This window comes from Chelonia mydas, chromosome 5 (genome assembly GCF_015237465.2).
Source record: "Chelonia mydas isolate rCheMyd1 chromosome 5, rCheMyd1.pri.v2, whole genome shotgun sequence".
Classification (NCBI taxonomy): Eukaryota; Metazoa; Chordata; order Testudines; family Cheloniidae; genus Chelonia; species Chelonia mydas.
The window spans coordinates 35,693,462-35,706,385 of record NC_051245.2 but is presented as its reverse complement, the minus strand read 5'-3'; positions in this window follow the sequence as shown (position 1 = coordinate 35,706,385).

Below are 12,924 nucleotides of genomic sequence, written 5' to 3'. Positions count from 1 at the left end.
AAATGCATTTATTGAAAAGAAACACAACTACTTGGGAAACAGAAAGGGCAAGGGGGTGGAGTGGGGAACGGTACAATCACAGGCTTGCATATGTCCTGTTATCATGCTCAGCATTCCTGTTTGGAGTGCTGTGCAATGAGTGCTGCACTTCAGGATGGCTATGCTGCATGGTGATGGTGGTTGAGTGCCGTGGGTAAGGGTTGTAGTTTTCAGGGCTGGGTGGTGAAGCTACAGGTGTTGGAGGCAGCTGGTGGCGATAAGAACCTGGATGTTGGGGAAAGTGAGTTGGAGGTGACATGGGGGCACAAGGGAAAGAGTTTTGGGACAAGGGCTGCAACGGGGGCGGTAGTACTCCGCCTGCATGGTTACGAGCGCCTGGATCGAGTCCACTTGGCACTCCATGATGCTTATCAGCCGCTCTGTGCTTTGGTGCCGGCGATCCACATTCTGCTGGTGGACCCCCCTTTCACTCTCCCACCACTCCTGCACTTTTTGATTTTCATTAAGAGAGCACTGCATGACTTCATACAACATGTCCACTTTGCTTCTACATGGCCTCTTCCTGATTCTTTGCAGCCTCTCGGCTGGTGATAACATTAACGGCTGAGATCTCAAGGTTGCAACTGTAAAGGCAAAATGCAACACTTAACAGAGGCAGCATTGTTCACACCAGACAGAGCAATGATTCTCCATACTTAAGGAGGGCAAGCACAGTCTACACAGTAGTATAATTTGCCCGTCTCAAAGCGAGCACACAACCCCCAGGAGCCCCAAAATGGTGATTAAGCACAGGATCAAGGGGGACTGATTCTTTCATGGCTGTACTGTCCTCTGGCTGTACGGTCCTTTCATGGCTGTACTGTCCTCTGTGCCTTGGGGAGAGCCAACAGCTGCAGGGGGCCCCTATACTGAACACTCTCCCCACATTTTCCACAGGAGTTCGTCCTGGAAGATATCTCGCTGCTATGGGTGACCTGGGAAGCAAGGGAGGGTCTTCTACTACAAGGGCTTCTGCCTTGGCCCATATGCAGCTTGCCTGTGTGCAGCAATTGTCCCCCCACCCCTCGTGGCACAGTGGTGCGGACATGTTAGCCTGACTGGAACAAGGACCACAGTGGCTCTCCCACAAAACCTGAGCAAGTGCATTGCCCAACTTCTGGATGAGACCTTTGAAGAGATCACTGAGGTCGATTACCACAGTGTGAGAGAGCACATTAACGCCCTATTCCACATCATGGCATGCATGCAGCCCTAACCCTCCTTGCCCCAAGAGTCCGCACCGAATAACTTCCTTTCCAAAATAAAAGCCGCTTACCGGGAACTCCTCTGGTGTTTGTCCTTCCCCAAGCACCAGCTGCCGTGACTGACTACCTTCCTCCTGGCTTGAGAACAGCTCCTGGCTGCATGCATCTTCCTCTGCCTCAGCACCCTCGCTCCCGCTTTGCTCCTCCTCCTCTTCCTCCTGCCTTGTTGAACTGGGCTCTGAAGTGTCCATGGTGGTACTCGGAGTGGAGATGGGGTCGCCCCCAAGTATTGTGTCCAGCTCTTTGTAAAAATGGCAGGTTGCAGGGGCAGCACTGGAGTGGTTGTTTGCCTCACGGGCTTTGCGGTAGGCATTCCGCAGCTCCTTCACTTTAACCCTGAATTGCAGTGCGTCCCAGTCCTGGCTCCTTTCCATCATGTCCTTTGATATCTGCCTGAAGGTATCGTAATTCCTATGGCTGGAGTGCAGCTGGGACTGGACAGCTTTGTCCCCGCAAACACTGATGAGGTCCAGCACCTTGCCATTGCTCCATACTGGGGATCGCCTGGTGCGTGGAGGCATGGTCACCTGGAAAGATTCGCTGAGACCACTCCACTCCTGGCTGAGCAAACAGGAAGGGGATTTTCAAAATTCCCAGAGAATTTAAAGGGCGGGTCTAACAGTTGGTCACCTGAGGGCAGGACAGTAGTGTTCAAAGTGATGAACAGAGCGGCTAGAACAGGCATTGTGGGACACTTCTGGAGGCCGATCAGAGCACATTAACAGACCAGGATGTCCACACTGGCACTGCAGCACTCCAGCATGCGTGCATCAAACGTTATTCCACTCACCGAGGTGGAGTACCAGGAGGACTCTAGCCGCGGAGTCAGAGCGCTCTACGTGCCTTGTCAGTGTGGACATGTCATGAGTTAGAGCACACTGGGCTGCTTTAATGCGCTCTAAACTCGCAAGTGTAGCCATGCCCTGAGTACCTCCCAGACCTGAAGAAGAGCTCTGTGTAGCTTGAAAGCTTGTCTTTCTCTCACCAACAGAAGTTGGCCCAGTAAAACACACTACCTCACTGTGACGGGTTCGACCACGGAAACCCCCTTGGGACTGTCACCTGATGTGCTGAGACTACCTCTGAGCCCATTTTCTCTGTCAGTTTGGGCCTCCAGAACCCTGCCTATAATGTTTTGTTCAGAGTTACGAACGACCTCCATTCCCAAGTGTTTGTAACTGAAGTTCTACTGTATATTTTAAACTGATTGTATGCTTTATTCCTCTTCCCTACCCCTCTTAGATTATGAGCTCTCCTTCCTCATCATCTTAGATTATGAGCTCTTTGGAACAGTCTTCCTACGTGTTTGGACAGCATATTGTAAATGCTATCATAATCAAAAAAATAATTGGGATGTGAAGGCCATAAAATTGGGTAACTTTCTGTAAAACTTAACATTCAAGCAGAGTTCCAAGAGCTGCCTGAATCATTGTTCATTTCACCGCACAGCAGGGAAGAGAATGAACAGGCAAACTAAATTATTGCAATTAAGCAGAAGGAAAGGAAGAGTGGAGATAGAAATCAATCAGGGAAAGGGCAGCAGTGACCAATGCTAAAACATGATCATGATTTTGCCAATTGGGATGGGAAGCAGACTGCTATCAAAATAAAAAAAATAAATGGGAGTCTTCAGCTTTTATAGCTTGCCTCTAATCTTTCAGTTAACGTATTTGAAAATTTTAAAAGAATATATAGTTCTGCTGCATGAACTGAAACATTTAACTCTCGGCATTAGAGCCGGGCAAATAACTGATTTTTTTGGTTCACTGTCAGTTCCTTTAAAAGAAATGAAAAAATTATGTTGAGTCAAAACAGAGCATTTTTGGAATTTTCAGTGAATTAAAAAGTTGGAAAAATTTTGTTTTAGGTCAAATAAAATATTTTCTTTTGGGCATTTTTAACAAAAAGCAAAGGAAATGAAAGTCTAGATTCACAAAACAAGGAGGAGGAGGAGACGGTGGTGCCCCTAATAATCTGTAGCCCACTGGTTAGGGCACTCACCCAGGATGGAAAAGACAGGTTAAAATTCCCCCTTTGCCGGACTTTTTCAGGCTGCACAGTTCCCTGACTACACTGTGCTATGTCCAGCAACCCAGGCTGCCTAAAGAGGCCAGTGTCTGTGCTTTGTGCTCTCTGAGAAGGCTATGAACAGCTGTAATTGCCAGCCGTCACAAGTCATCACACTGCTCTTTATAAGCAAGCTCATTTATTTTTAAGGTGAAAGCATTACCAAAAAAAAGCATATAAAAACAATGGGAGTTCCTATACACATGCTAAAAACCACCAGTTTTATGAGTCTCAGTAGGCCAAAGACCTTCCAACCCTTCCCAGAAAGGATTGGAGCTCCCCTTAGATAGAAGGTCCTGCCCATTTGATGGATCAGAAGGAAGATCCTGAGTCAGTTTAAACTCAGGATATTTATCCAATGTTCTTTCTTTGTCTGATGGTCTCTGGAGAATCTTGTCATGGTACTTCTCTGGAGGTGTTACAACCTGAGTGAATTTGCCTAATCAGCCCCCACTGTTCTTAGTTCCTGGAGTAGCTGTGGTCACCTTCCCTCATGAAATTTTATGCAATCCTTGGCCCACAGCGATACAGTAAGAGCTCCCAAAGATATTGCAGGAAATTGTCATATCTGTCACAAATGTGTGTTCCTCTTTCGTGTCTTGCTTAAAAACCTCAGTTTCTCAAACCTGCAAATTTACATGGCAACAATAAAACTTTATTAAAAGATGTGAATAAACTCTCAGTCTCTGAGGATGCCCTGTCCACAAATTATACAATTCACAGAGCCAGAAGACTTCTGTCCACCAGGCTCTGCAATGCTGGGACCCTCCGGTTCCAGGGCCTGGAGCAGTAGCTTCACTATCTGCATCCAAACAGCTGGCAAAGGATTTTTTAAAAAATGCATTTGTTGTAATAGAAACACAGATATTTCATTATTTTTGTCTGTTAAGCCACAGAGCCTGTGCAAAGAGGCTCTGCAGCAGTAGCAGTTCCCAGGAGAATGATGACAGACTCTGATGGAATTTTTTATTGGTGATCAGAAGAGGCACATTGCAGCAGCCATCTTTACATGGGTGCAATGCATGCACCTATACTGGCTCAAATGGTGTGGAAGGGGGTTCTGGACCAGGGAAACCCTTCCATTTTTCAGGACTCTGGCACCAGCTGGCCTAGATCCTCCCAGTCCTTGAGCCCAGGGTTGGACTTTAAAGGGTACACGGGGGAAGGCCCTATGTGTCCTCTGCCCCTGCTTGCTTAGATGCACAGGGTCAGCCATAATCTGGCTCTTTTTGTTAGCGAGTGAGCTGTGAAAACTGTGCTTGTTACCTTTCTATTTTCAGACTTGTTTTTAAATGCCTTTTTTGCCCAACTTTTGTTTGACATCACTGCTGCGCTTTCTCTGTCTCTCTACTGACAACACCACCGTGCTAGAGCCACCTTGCAATGCTCAGGTATCTTTCAAAGATTTCCCTTCTGATAAATACATGATATTGTGAAGGTAAATACATCATGTGAACTACCTCACACAGTCTTGGTGCCACAATGGTGCCATGTGGCCGGCTGGGAGCTATAGAGGTGCCACAAGCTGAGATGCATTACTTAGACTTCCATCTCTTGCCTTTTAGGTTAAAGCATCCCTAAAGCCAGTGCTTTTACACTTGGTTTCCCAACATCCCCGCTCTGTAAGACAAGTTCTGATGTCTATGGCTTTTTGTGATCTACACTATGCTTCCTGGCTGAGAACAACAAAACAGCTACCAGGCCCCCACACTGTCTCTTTAAAGTAGAATAATCAAGATAATTGTAATACATTCTTAGTAAAAATGCAATCTCTAACTTATGCTGCTTTAAATATAAAATAACTTATTTGTGCTTTGTGGGGAGAGTGAAGGCGGCGGGAAAACATGGGCCCCAGTCTCATGCAGTCAGGTTAAACATGCAGGTTAGCTTAGAAAGAACCAAACCATCTAGTCTTAAAATGGAACTGGATACATTTACAAACAGGATTATATGACAAGGTTGCCTGCAATAGCAGGGGACTGGACTTGATGACCCAGAAGGTCCCTTCCTATGGTTCTAACCACAAAGATGACTTTAGTGTAGGACATTGCACAGAGCACTATAATTTCTAAGTGCTACTTTAAAACATAAATTGGTAATCTTTGCATTTGAAGAAAAACAGGAACTTATTTCCAGTTAAACTAAATTAAAGCCTTAGAAATATCTGTTCAGTCTTTGGTCTTTATTTGGGAGGGTTAAGGGAGAGCTTTAAGGTGGGCTTTAGAATAAGCTGATGAGGAAAGGCTTAGCTCTACAGTGCGTTGTTTTGTTTTGTTTTAAAAATAGTGTTCCTCATCAGCTTGCAAGTCTCCATAAGAATGAGTTCATCTCCCTAAGGGCTATTTTTTTACAAACTTAGAACTGGTATAAATAGTATAAACCAGTCACTTCTTTTGTATCCAAAGTGCAAAATAGAATTTGTAAATCAACATTTTATTAAGGTTTTATTGGTGTGATTTATAATTCGTTCAAGGGGGACAGACAGTAGAAAATTACCTAACAACAAATCCAAAGCAGCAAACGCAGACAGAAACGCAAAACAACCCTACATCAGTAACCAGAGCAGTATTTTATTAAGAAAGTGATGCTGTGGTGGAGTCACCAGATGACACTGTTACACATAGTATTATAAATACTTATTCAAAGACTGAACACTGCTCACACGCTAAGAAGAAATGTGGTATTGTTGTCAGCTTTATGATTAACTCCTTTTGGGGGGAAACAGTGGCAAGCAGCAAGAAAGTTTGTTCTCTGCCTTAATCTCTCTAACTAAAGTCAATTTTTGAGGCAGAGTTGTTTCTTGGAGACTGGGCTTTGTTTTTGGGGTTGAGATTCCTGAAATAGGGAATTACCTGCATGCCATCTGTGACCACCTCCGCTCAATGAATGGTGCGTGTAATATAAACAAGTTGCACTATGAACATACCTAACTCCATGTAATTGATGTCTTCTCCACCAAGAAGCCCACCTGCAAACACCCTGACATCTGCTATCGGTTGACAGAAGGGAAACAATAATATGCTTATTGTTCTGTAGTAGATTTCAGAGTAACAGCCGTGTTAGTCTGTATTCGCAAAAAGAAAAGGAGTACTTGTGGCACCTTAGAGACTAACCAATTTATTTGAGCATAAGCTTTTGTGAGCTACAGCTCACTTCATCGGATGCATACTGTCCTGAGCTGTAGCTCACGAAAGCTTATGCTCAAATAAATTGGTTAGTCTCTAAGGTGCCACAAGTACTCCTTTTCTTTGTTCTGTAGTATACATTGCTGAAATAATACAATTTTTATTCTTCCCTAAAATTTATTAGGCAGGCCCCCATCCTGAAAATACTTATGTTAATTTTATGCTTAATTTTATGAGAGCAGGCCCATAGAGCTCAATGGGACTATGCATGTGCTTCCATGGTTTGTAGTTCATATGGATACATAAACAAAATCTACCTCGTGGCACAACATAAAGCCTTGCAGTTATCCTCAAGCCCAAGCTTTGTTTCATTCAGCATAGTCCCGTCTTCATGCAATTCTTTTTTTTTTAAATCACCTTCACATACATTACTAAGAAAAGACAGTCTCTTAACCTTGTTAATGCTCGAACCTTGATATATATATCGAGCACCAACTGGCTTTGATTATTGTAGTGCTCTTCACGCAAACAATTCTGCAAGTGCTTGGCCTCCAGTTTCTTGGAGTTTTACCCTTGACTCAAATAGGAGTGAAATTAGGCAAATGCTGAGCTCTTTTGAAAAGATGTGTCTGCCAGGCTCTCAGTTATAGCAAAGGCCTGGTCTACATTTAAAATTTAGCTTGACATAGCTATGGCACTTAGGATATGAAAAATCCATACTCCTGAGTGCTGTATATATGTCAACCTAACACCCAGTGTAGACAGTTAGGTCAAAGGAAAAATGCTTCCATTGCTACCATCACTCAGGAAGGTGGAGTTCCTACAGTGACAAACTCCTTCCATTTTTGTAGTCTGCATCTATACCATGTGCTAACAGTGGCATAGGGTAGACATAGCCTAAACCATATAATTATGCTATTAGAATCATAGAACCACAGGTTTAAAAGGGATGGCAAGGGCCATCTAGTTTGACCCCCTGCCAAGAGGCAGGATTTGTTATTTCTAAACCATCCAAGAGAAGATGGCTATCCAGCCTTCTTTTGAAAACCTCCAGTGAAGGAGCTTTCATGACCTCGCGAGGCAGTCTGTTCCATAGTCCTACTGCTCTTACAGTTAGGAAGTTTTTTCTGAGATTTAATCTAAATCTGATATGCTATAGTTTGAACCCATTGCATCTTGTCCTCCCCTCTGTGGCAAGAGAGAACAACTTCTCTCCATCTTTTTTATGGCAGCCTTTCAAATATTTGAAGACTACTATCAAGTCCCCCCTTAATCTCCTTGTTTCCAAACTAAACATACCCAATTCCTTCAGCCTTTGCTCATATGACTTGCATTCCATCCCTTTGATCATCTTTGTTGCTCACTTCTGGATCATTTCCAGTTTCTCTATATCCTTTCTATACATTGGTGACCAAAACTGGATATAGTACTCCAGCTGAGGCCTAACCAGCACCAAATACGGTGATACTGTCATCTCCTGTGACTTGCATGCTATGCCTCTTTGAATGCCACCTAAAATTGCATTTCCTTTTTTTGCAACAGCATCACACTGTTGATGCATGTTGAGGTTGTGATTCACCACAATTCCCAGATCCTTCTCAGCAGTGCTGTTGACAAGTCAGTTTTCTTCCATTCTGTACTTGTGCGTTTGTTTTTTCTTTCTTAAATATAGCACCTTATAGTTGTCTTTGCTGAATTTCATTTTGTTGTCTATAGCCCAGTTCTCCAAGTTATCAAGATCTCTTTAGATTTCAGCTCTATCCTCCAAAGGGTTTGAAACCCCTCCAGCTTTGTGTCATCTGCAGATCTGACCAATATGCTCTCTATTCCTACATCCAGGTCATCAATAAAGATGTTAAATATCACCAGACCCAGAACAGATCCCTGTGGAACCCCACTTGAGACTGCCTTCCAATCAGACATCATTCCATTAATAGCTACTCGTTGTTTGTGATTGTTTAACCAATTACGTATGTTCTTCCTGGCTTTAGTCTCTACACTGACCCCCAACTCATGAATGCATCAGTGTTGATCCTTATCAACAACAGCATGTCACAATTTTACACATTTTCTCTCTGATGTCTTCTATCCCTTTTATTCCTCTATGCAAGGCAGGCTTCCAGCTCTAGATTCTCTGTTCTAAATTCCACCTTTTGTTGTGCGAGAATTTACCTGCCAATGCATTCAGCCTGTCCTGGTTACTTCCCCCCATCACTCCCAGCACCACCAATTTTTCAAACCGTGGTAGCTCAGTACACAGTTGGAGGGTCCCAGAGCTCAGGCTCCAGCCCGAGCCCAAACATCTATACAGCAATTTTTAGCCCCACAGCCTGAGCCCTGCCCTCTGTAGACGTACCCTAAGAGTACTGTTGGATTCCTTTTTGATGCTGAGCTATCACATTACAGCATCTGTGACTAACTTTCTACCATCTCTGTTTGGCTAGGAAACATTGTACCACCCTGATGGATGAAGACCTGGCCTAAGTCATTCATGCCTTCAACACTTCTTAGCTGGATTACAGAAATGCAGTATTCCTGGGCATGAAGCCTTCAGCATTTAGGAAACTCCAGCTAGTACAGAATGCTGTAGCACTTCTCAGCAACACAGGCTACCGCAAACATATCAAACCTGTCTTCTGCTCCCTACACTGGCTTCCCATGGAATTTTGAATCACGTTCAAGGTCTCAGTCCTTATCTGTAAAGTGCTCCATGACCTGGGCTTAGGCTATCTAAAAGATTGTCTAAAGCTCACTGACAAAGACCATGCTTGACAACTGTGGCATAATGGAATGCTCAACAATAAGAGTAATTCTTGTGTGTGTAGGAAACAGAACCCCCCTCTGGTTCTGTATACCCCTACATACCACCAAAACAAGAGACACCACTGCACACACTTGCTCCTCTGGGAAGAGCATGAGAGAACAAATAATATGAGACAGATGTGTAGTCACATTGCTTAATGCACTTGTGATAAATGAAGTGGGGGGTAGCTTCCTTTTATGGACACCCAGCCAGTCAGTTAGCTATAAAATCCTTCTTGGTAGCTGTTCTCTACTTGCTTTACCTATACAGGGTTAAAAAAGCCCATACGTAAAAAGAAGGGAGTGGGCACCTGGCCAAAAGAGCCAATGGGAGGGCTAGAATTTTTTAAAATTGGGAAAAAACTTTCTCCGGAGAACAATAACAGACAAAGGTAGAGGAGACGCAGAGCAGGAACCGGGCTGAACTATGATGTAGGAAGCTTTAAGCCAGGTATGAAAAACCATCAGATCATACCTAGAGATTGCTTATCTGAAACCCCAGATACGTAAGTAAGTCAGGGAAGATCTAGAAAGACACGATTTGGTGTGGGGGGGTTATTTTTTATTGGCTTGTGGACTCCTCTGTGCTAACTCCAGGTGCTTTTGTTTTGCTTGTAACCTTTAAGCTGAACCTCAAGAGAGCTATCTTGATGCTTAATTTTTGTAAAAAAAAATTTTGGTCTAGCAAAAACCCTAAAGTTCCAGATGTATTTTCTTTGTTTTTTAATAAAATTTACCTTTATTAAGAACAGGATTGGAATTTTGTGACCCTAAGAGGTTTGTGCACATGTTGTTTAATTAGCTGGTGGCAACAGCTGATTTTCTTTGGTTTTCTTTCTCAGCTTTTCCCTGGGGGTGAAAGGGCTTGAGGGTACCCCACAGGAAGGAATTCCCAAGTGTGCCTTTCTGGGTTCTCAAAAGACTTGGGTTTTTTGGGGGTTTTTTTTTTTTTTTGCGCATTTGGATGGTGGCAGCATCTACCCATCCAAGGTCAGAGAGAAGCTGTAACCTTGGGAGTTTAATACAAGCCTGGAGTGGCCAGTATTAATTTTTAGAATCCTTGTGGGCCCCCCACTTCTGCACTCGAATTGCCAGAGTGGGGAATCAGCCTTGACAGCACTACTGGAAGGTGCTCAGATACTACAGTAATGAGCATGCTATAAAAACCTGAATAGTATGCTCAGCAAGTTGTAGGCATGTGAATTTATGATGGTTGCTCTAATACCTTTATGTCAGCAGTTCCCATACTGTGGGTCGTGACCTGCCATCAACATGTAGGGTTGCAGGTCCAATGGGCCAGATTCAGCCAGCAAGATGATGCCAACTGCCCCCCAACATGTCAGGACCTGCTTCATAAATGCCCTGCCAGAAGACTGCCATTTTGATCACAAAGTGGTGGCCTCCATGTAGCATGACCTCACACAGAGGCCACCATTCTGTAGGTCAAAATGGTGGCTGCCTCACAGAATGAACTTGCACATATGGTGTGTGTGAGGCCACGTTATGCAGAGGCAGCCATTTTGTAAAATGGTGGCCTCCTGGCAAGGCATTTGGAGTAGGTCCAGACATGGCTGTGTGGAGGTGGCAGTGCAGACGCCATGCCATTTGCACTATCTGGCTATGCAAGCATCCACCTGAGAGATTTGAATCCAAAAGATCCTTATCTGTGGGCAGCAGCCTTATCAACAGAGCATCCTCTCTGCTTGAGCTGGTAGGAGCCTGTGCTAGACTTTTCTGAAATGGGAATCTGCAGTGGCTTGTAAGTGCCTTAAGGCAGGGCCCATATCTTTTTATGCCACCTTGAGTACCCTACTGGCAACTTGATAATCATTGTAAGTGACTGTCTTTGTGCTGCCTTCGTATCACCTAATATCCTAAGTCCTGGTTTCATTTGCTTAACAGTGAATTCTTCTCATTTGTGATAAGAGGCACAATGGACACACCTGTCATGGATGGTCTAAATAATACTTAGTCCTGCCTAGAGTGCAGGGGACTGGACTAGAAGACCTCCCAAAATCCCTTCCAGTCCTATGATTCTTACACAGAGTATCTACTTCAACCTCCAGCAATGAATCTAGTGATGCAGTTATGAATGAAAAACAAGAGTGCAAGAAAGGTGTTTGCATATATGACAAGGCTTTCTTTGAGTATGGCTTCACCAGTGTTTTTGTCAAAAATGAAGAAAGGCCAAAACGCTACTATGTCACACAGTGTTATCTAACGAAAGCATGAAGCCTAATAAACTTAAATAGCACTTAGAAACCCTTCATGGGGAACACATAAGAAAACCAAGGTCATTTTTCCAGCACCAGAAAGAAGACCTTTTGTGACAATAAGTGCAGTTCAAGAAACCAAATCAGTCTCTGGCCACACTCAAAAGGCATCATTTCAGGTGCGTCAACACATCACACAGGCGAAGAAGCCTACACAATTGGAGAGACTTTGATTTATCTTCACCATATCAAATGCATCTGGCAAACAGGTGGGGAAACCAAGCAAACAAACTCAAGCCATATCATCCTCCAACAACAGAGTGAAGTAAAGGATTGAGGCAACATCAGCAGATCAGGAACACACTTTGGTGGAGCATCTGAAAAATATGGATGCTTTTGCTCTTCAAGTTCATGTGAGCACTGAGTGCTGTGATGCACATTTCTTGGCTTTTGTGAAATACACATGGAGGGTGCAGTTGTCAAAGACATTCTGTTCGGTCTTCCTCCTTCTGGAAATGAGACAGCACAAGGAATGTTCAATGTGCTACATGGCTACACGCAAGACAAAAATACCTTGTGTGATAGCATAGTGGACTTTTGCACAGATGGAGCTCTGTCTATGGCAGGCCACAAAGCAGGTCTTGGTAAAGAAAATTGCTCCATCTTGCGTGTGGACTCACTGTATGATTCACAGAGAACAACTGGCATCTAAAGTTGAGTCCAGAGCCTGGTGAAGTTTTGTGAAATACATCAAGATTCAGTCTCTTCACGCACGTCCGTTTGGAAAACCGTGTGAAGACGTGGGATCCAAGCATGATGTGTTGTTCCACACTGAAACTCATTGACTCTTGAGAGGAAAAGTACTGGGATGATTTTTTGAAGTGAGAGCTGAGCTGCATGCCTATGCAATAGACTGGAAAAAGAGTGAATCTGGTGATTTTCTATGTGACCAAAGGACGTTGTGCCTTCTTGCTTATGTCACACAGACATACTGGAAAACTGAATGAATTGAATACAGGCCTGCAAGGAAAGAACACCCAAATCCTTCAGCTGAGGGACTAAATTACAGGATTCATGAAGAAAAAAATTTTCTGGAAGAATAATCTATTGAAGACAAACGATGAGTCCTTCCTGCAGTATTGCAAGTTCCTGGCTGACAATGAAATTATTCACCCCCCACACAGATGATGGCTGAACATCTCAGCCAGATGGAGGAATTGTTTGCATCCTTTTCCCCTGATTTGGACATGACAAAAGTATGATGGGGTGCAAAACCCCTTTCAGTGCAAGCCTTCTGTCATGGATTTGCCAAGCAGCTGAAATTGAACAGCTTATTGAAATTTCCTGAGATCGATTCTTGTGAGGAACATATGCCCAGTGTTCTCTCTTGTAGTTCTGATTCACTGTCCTGAA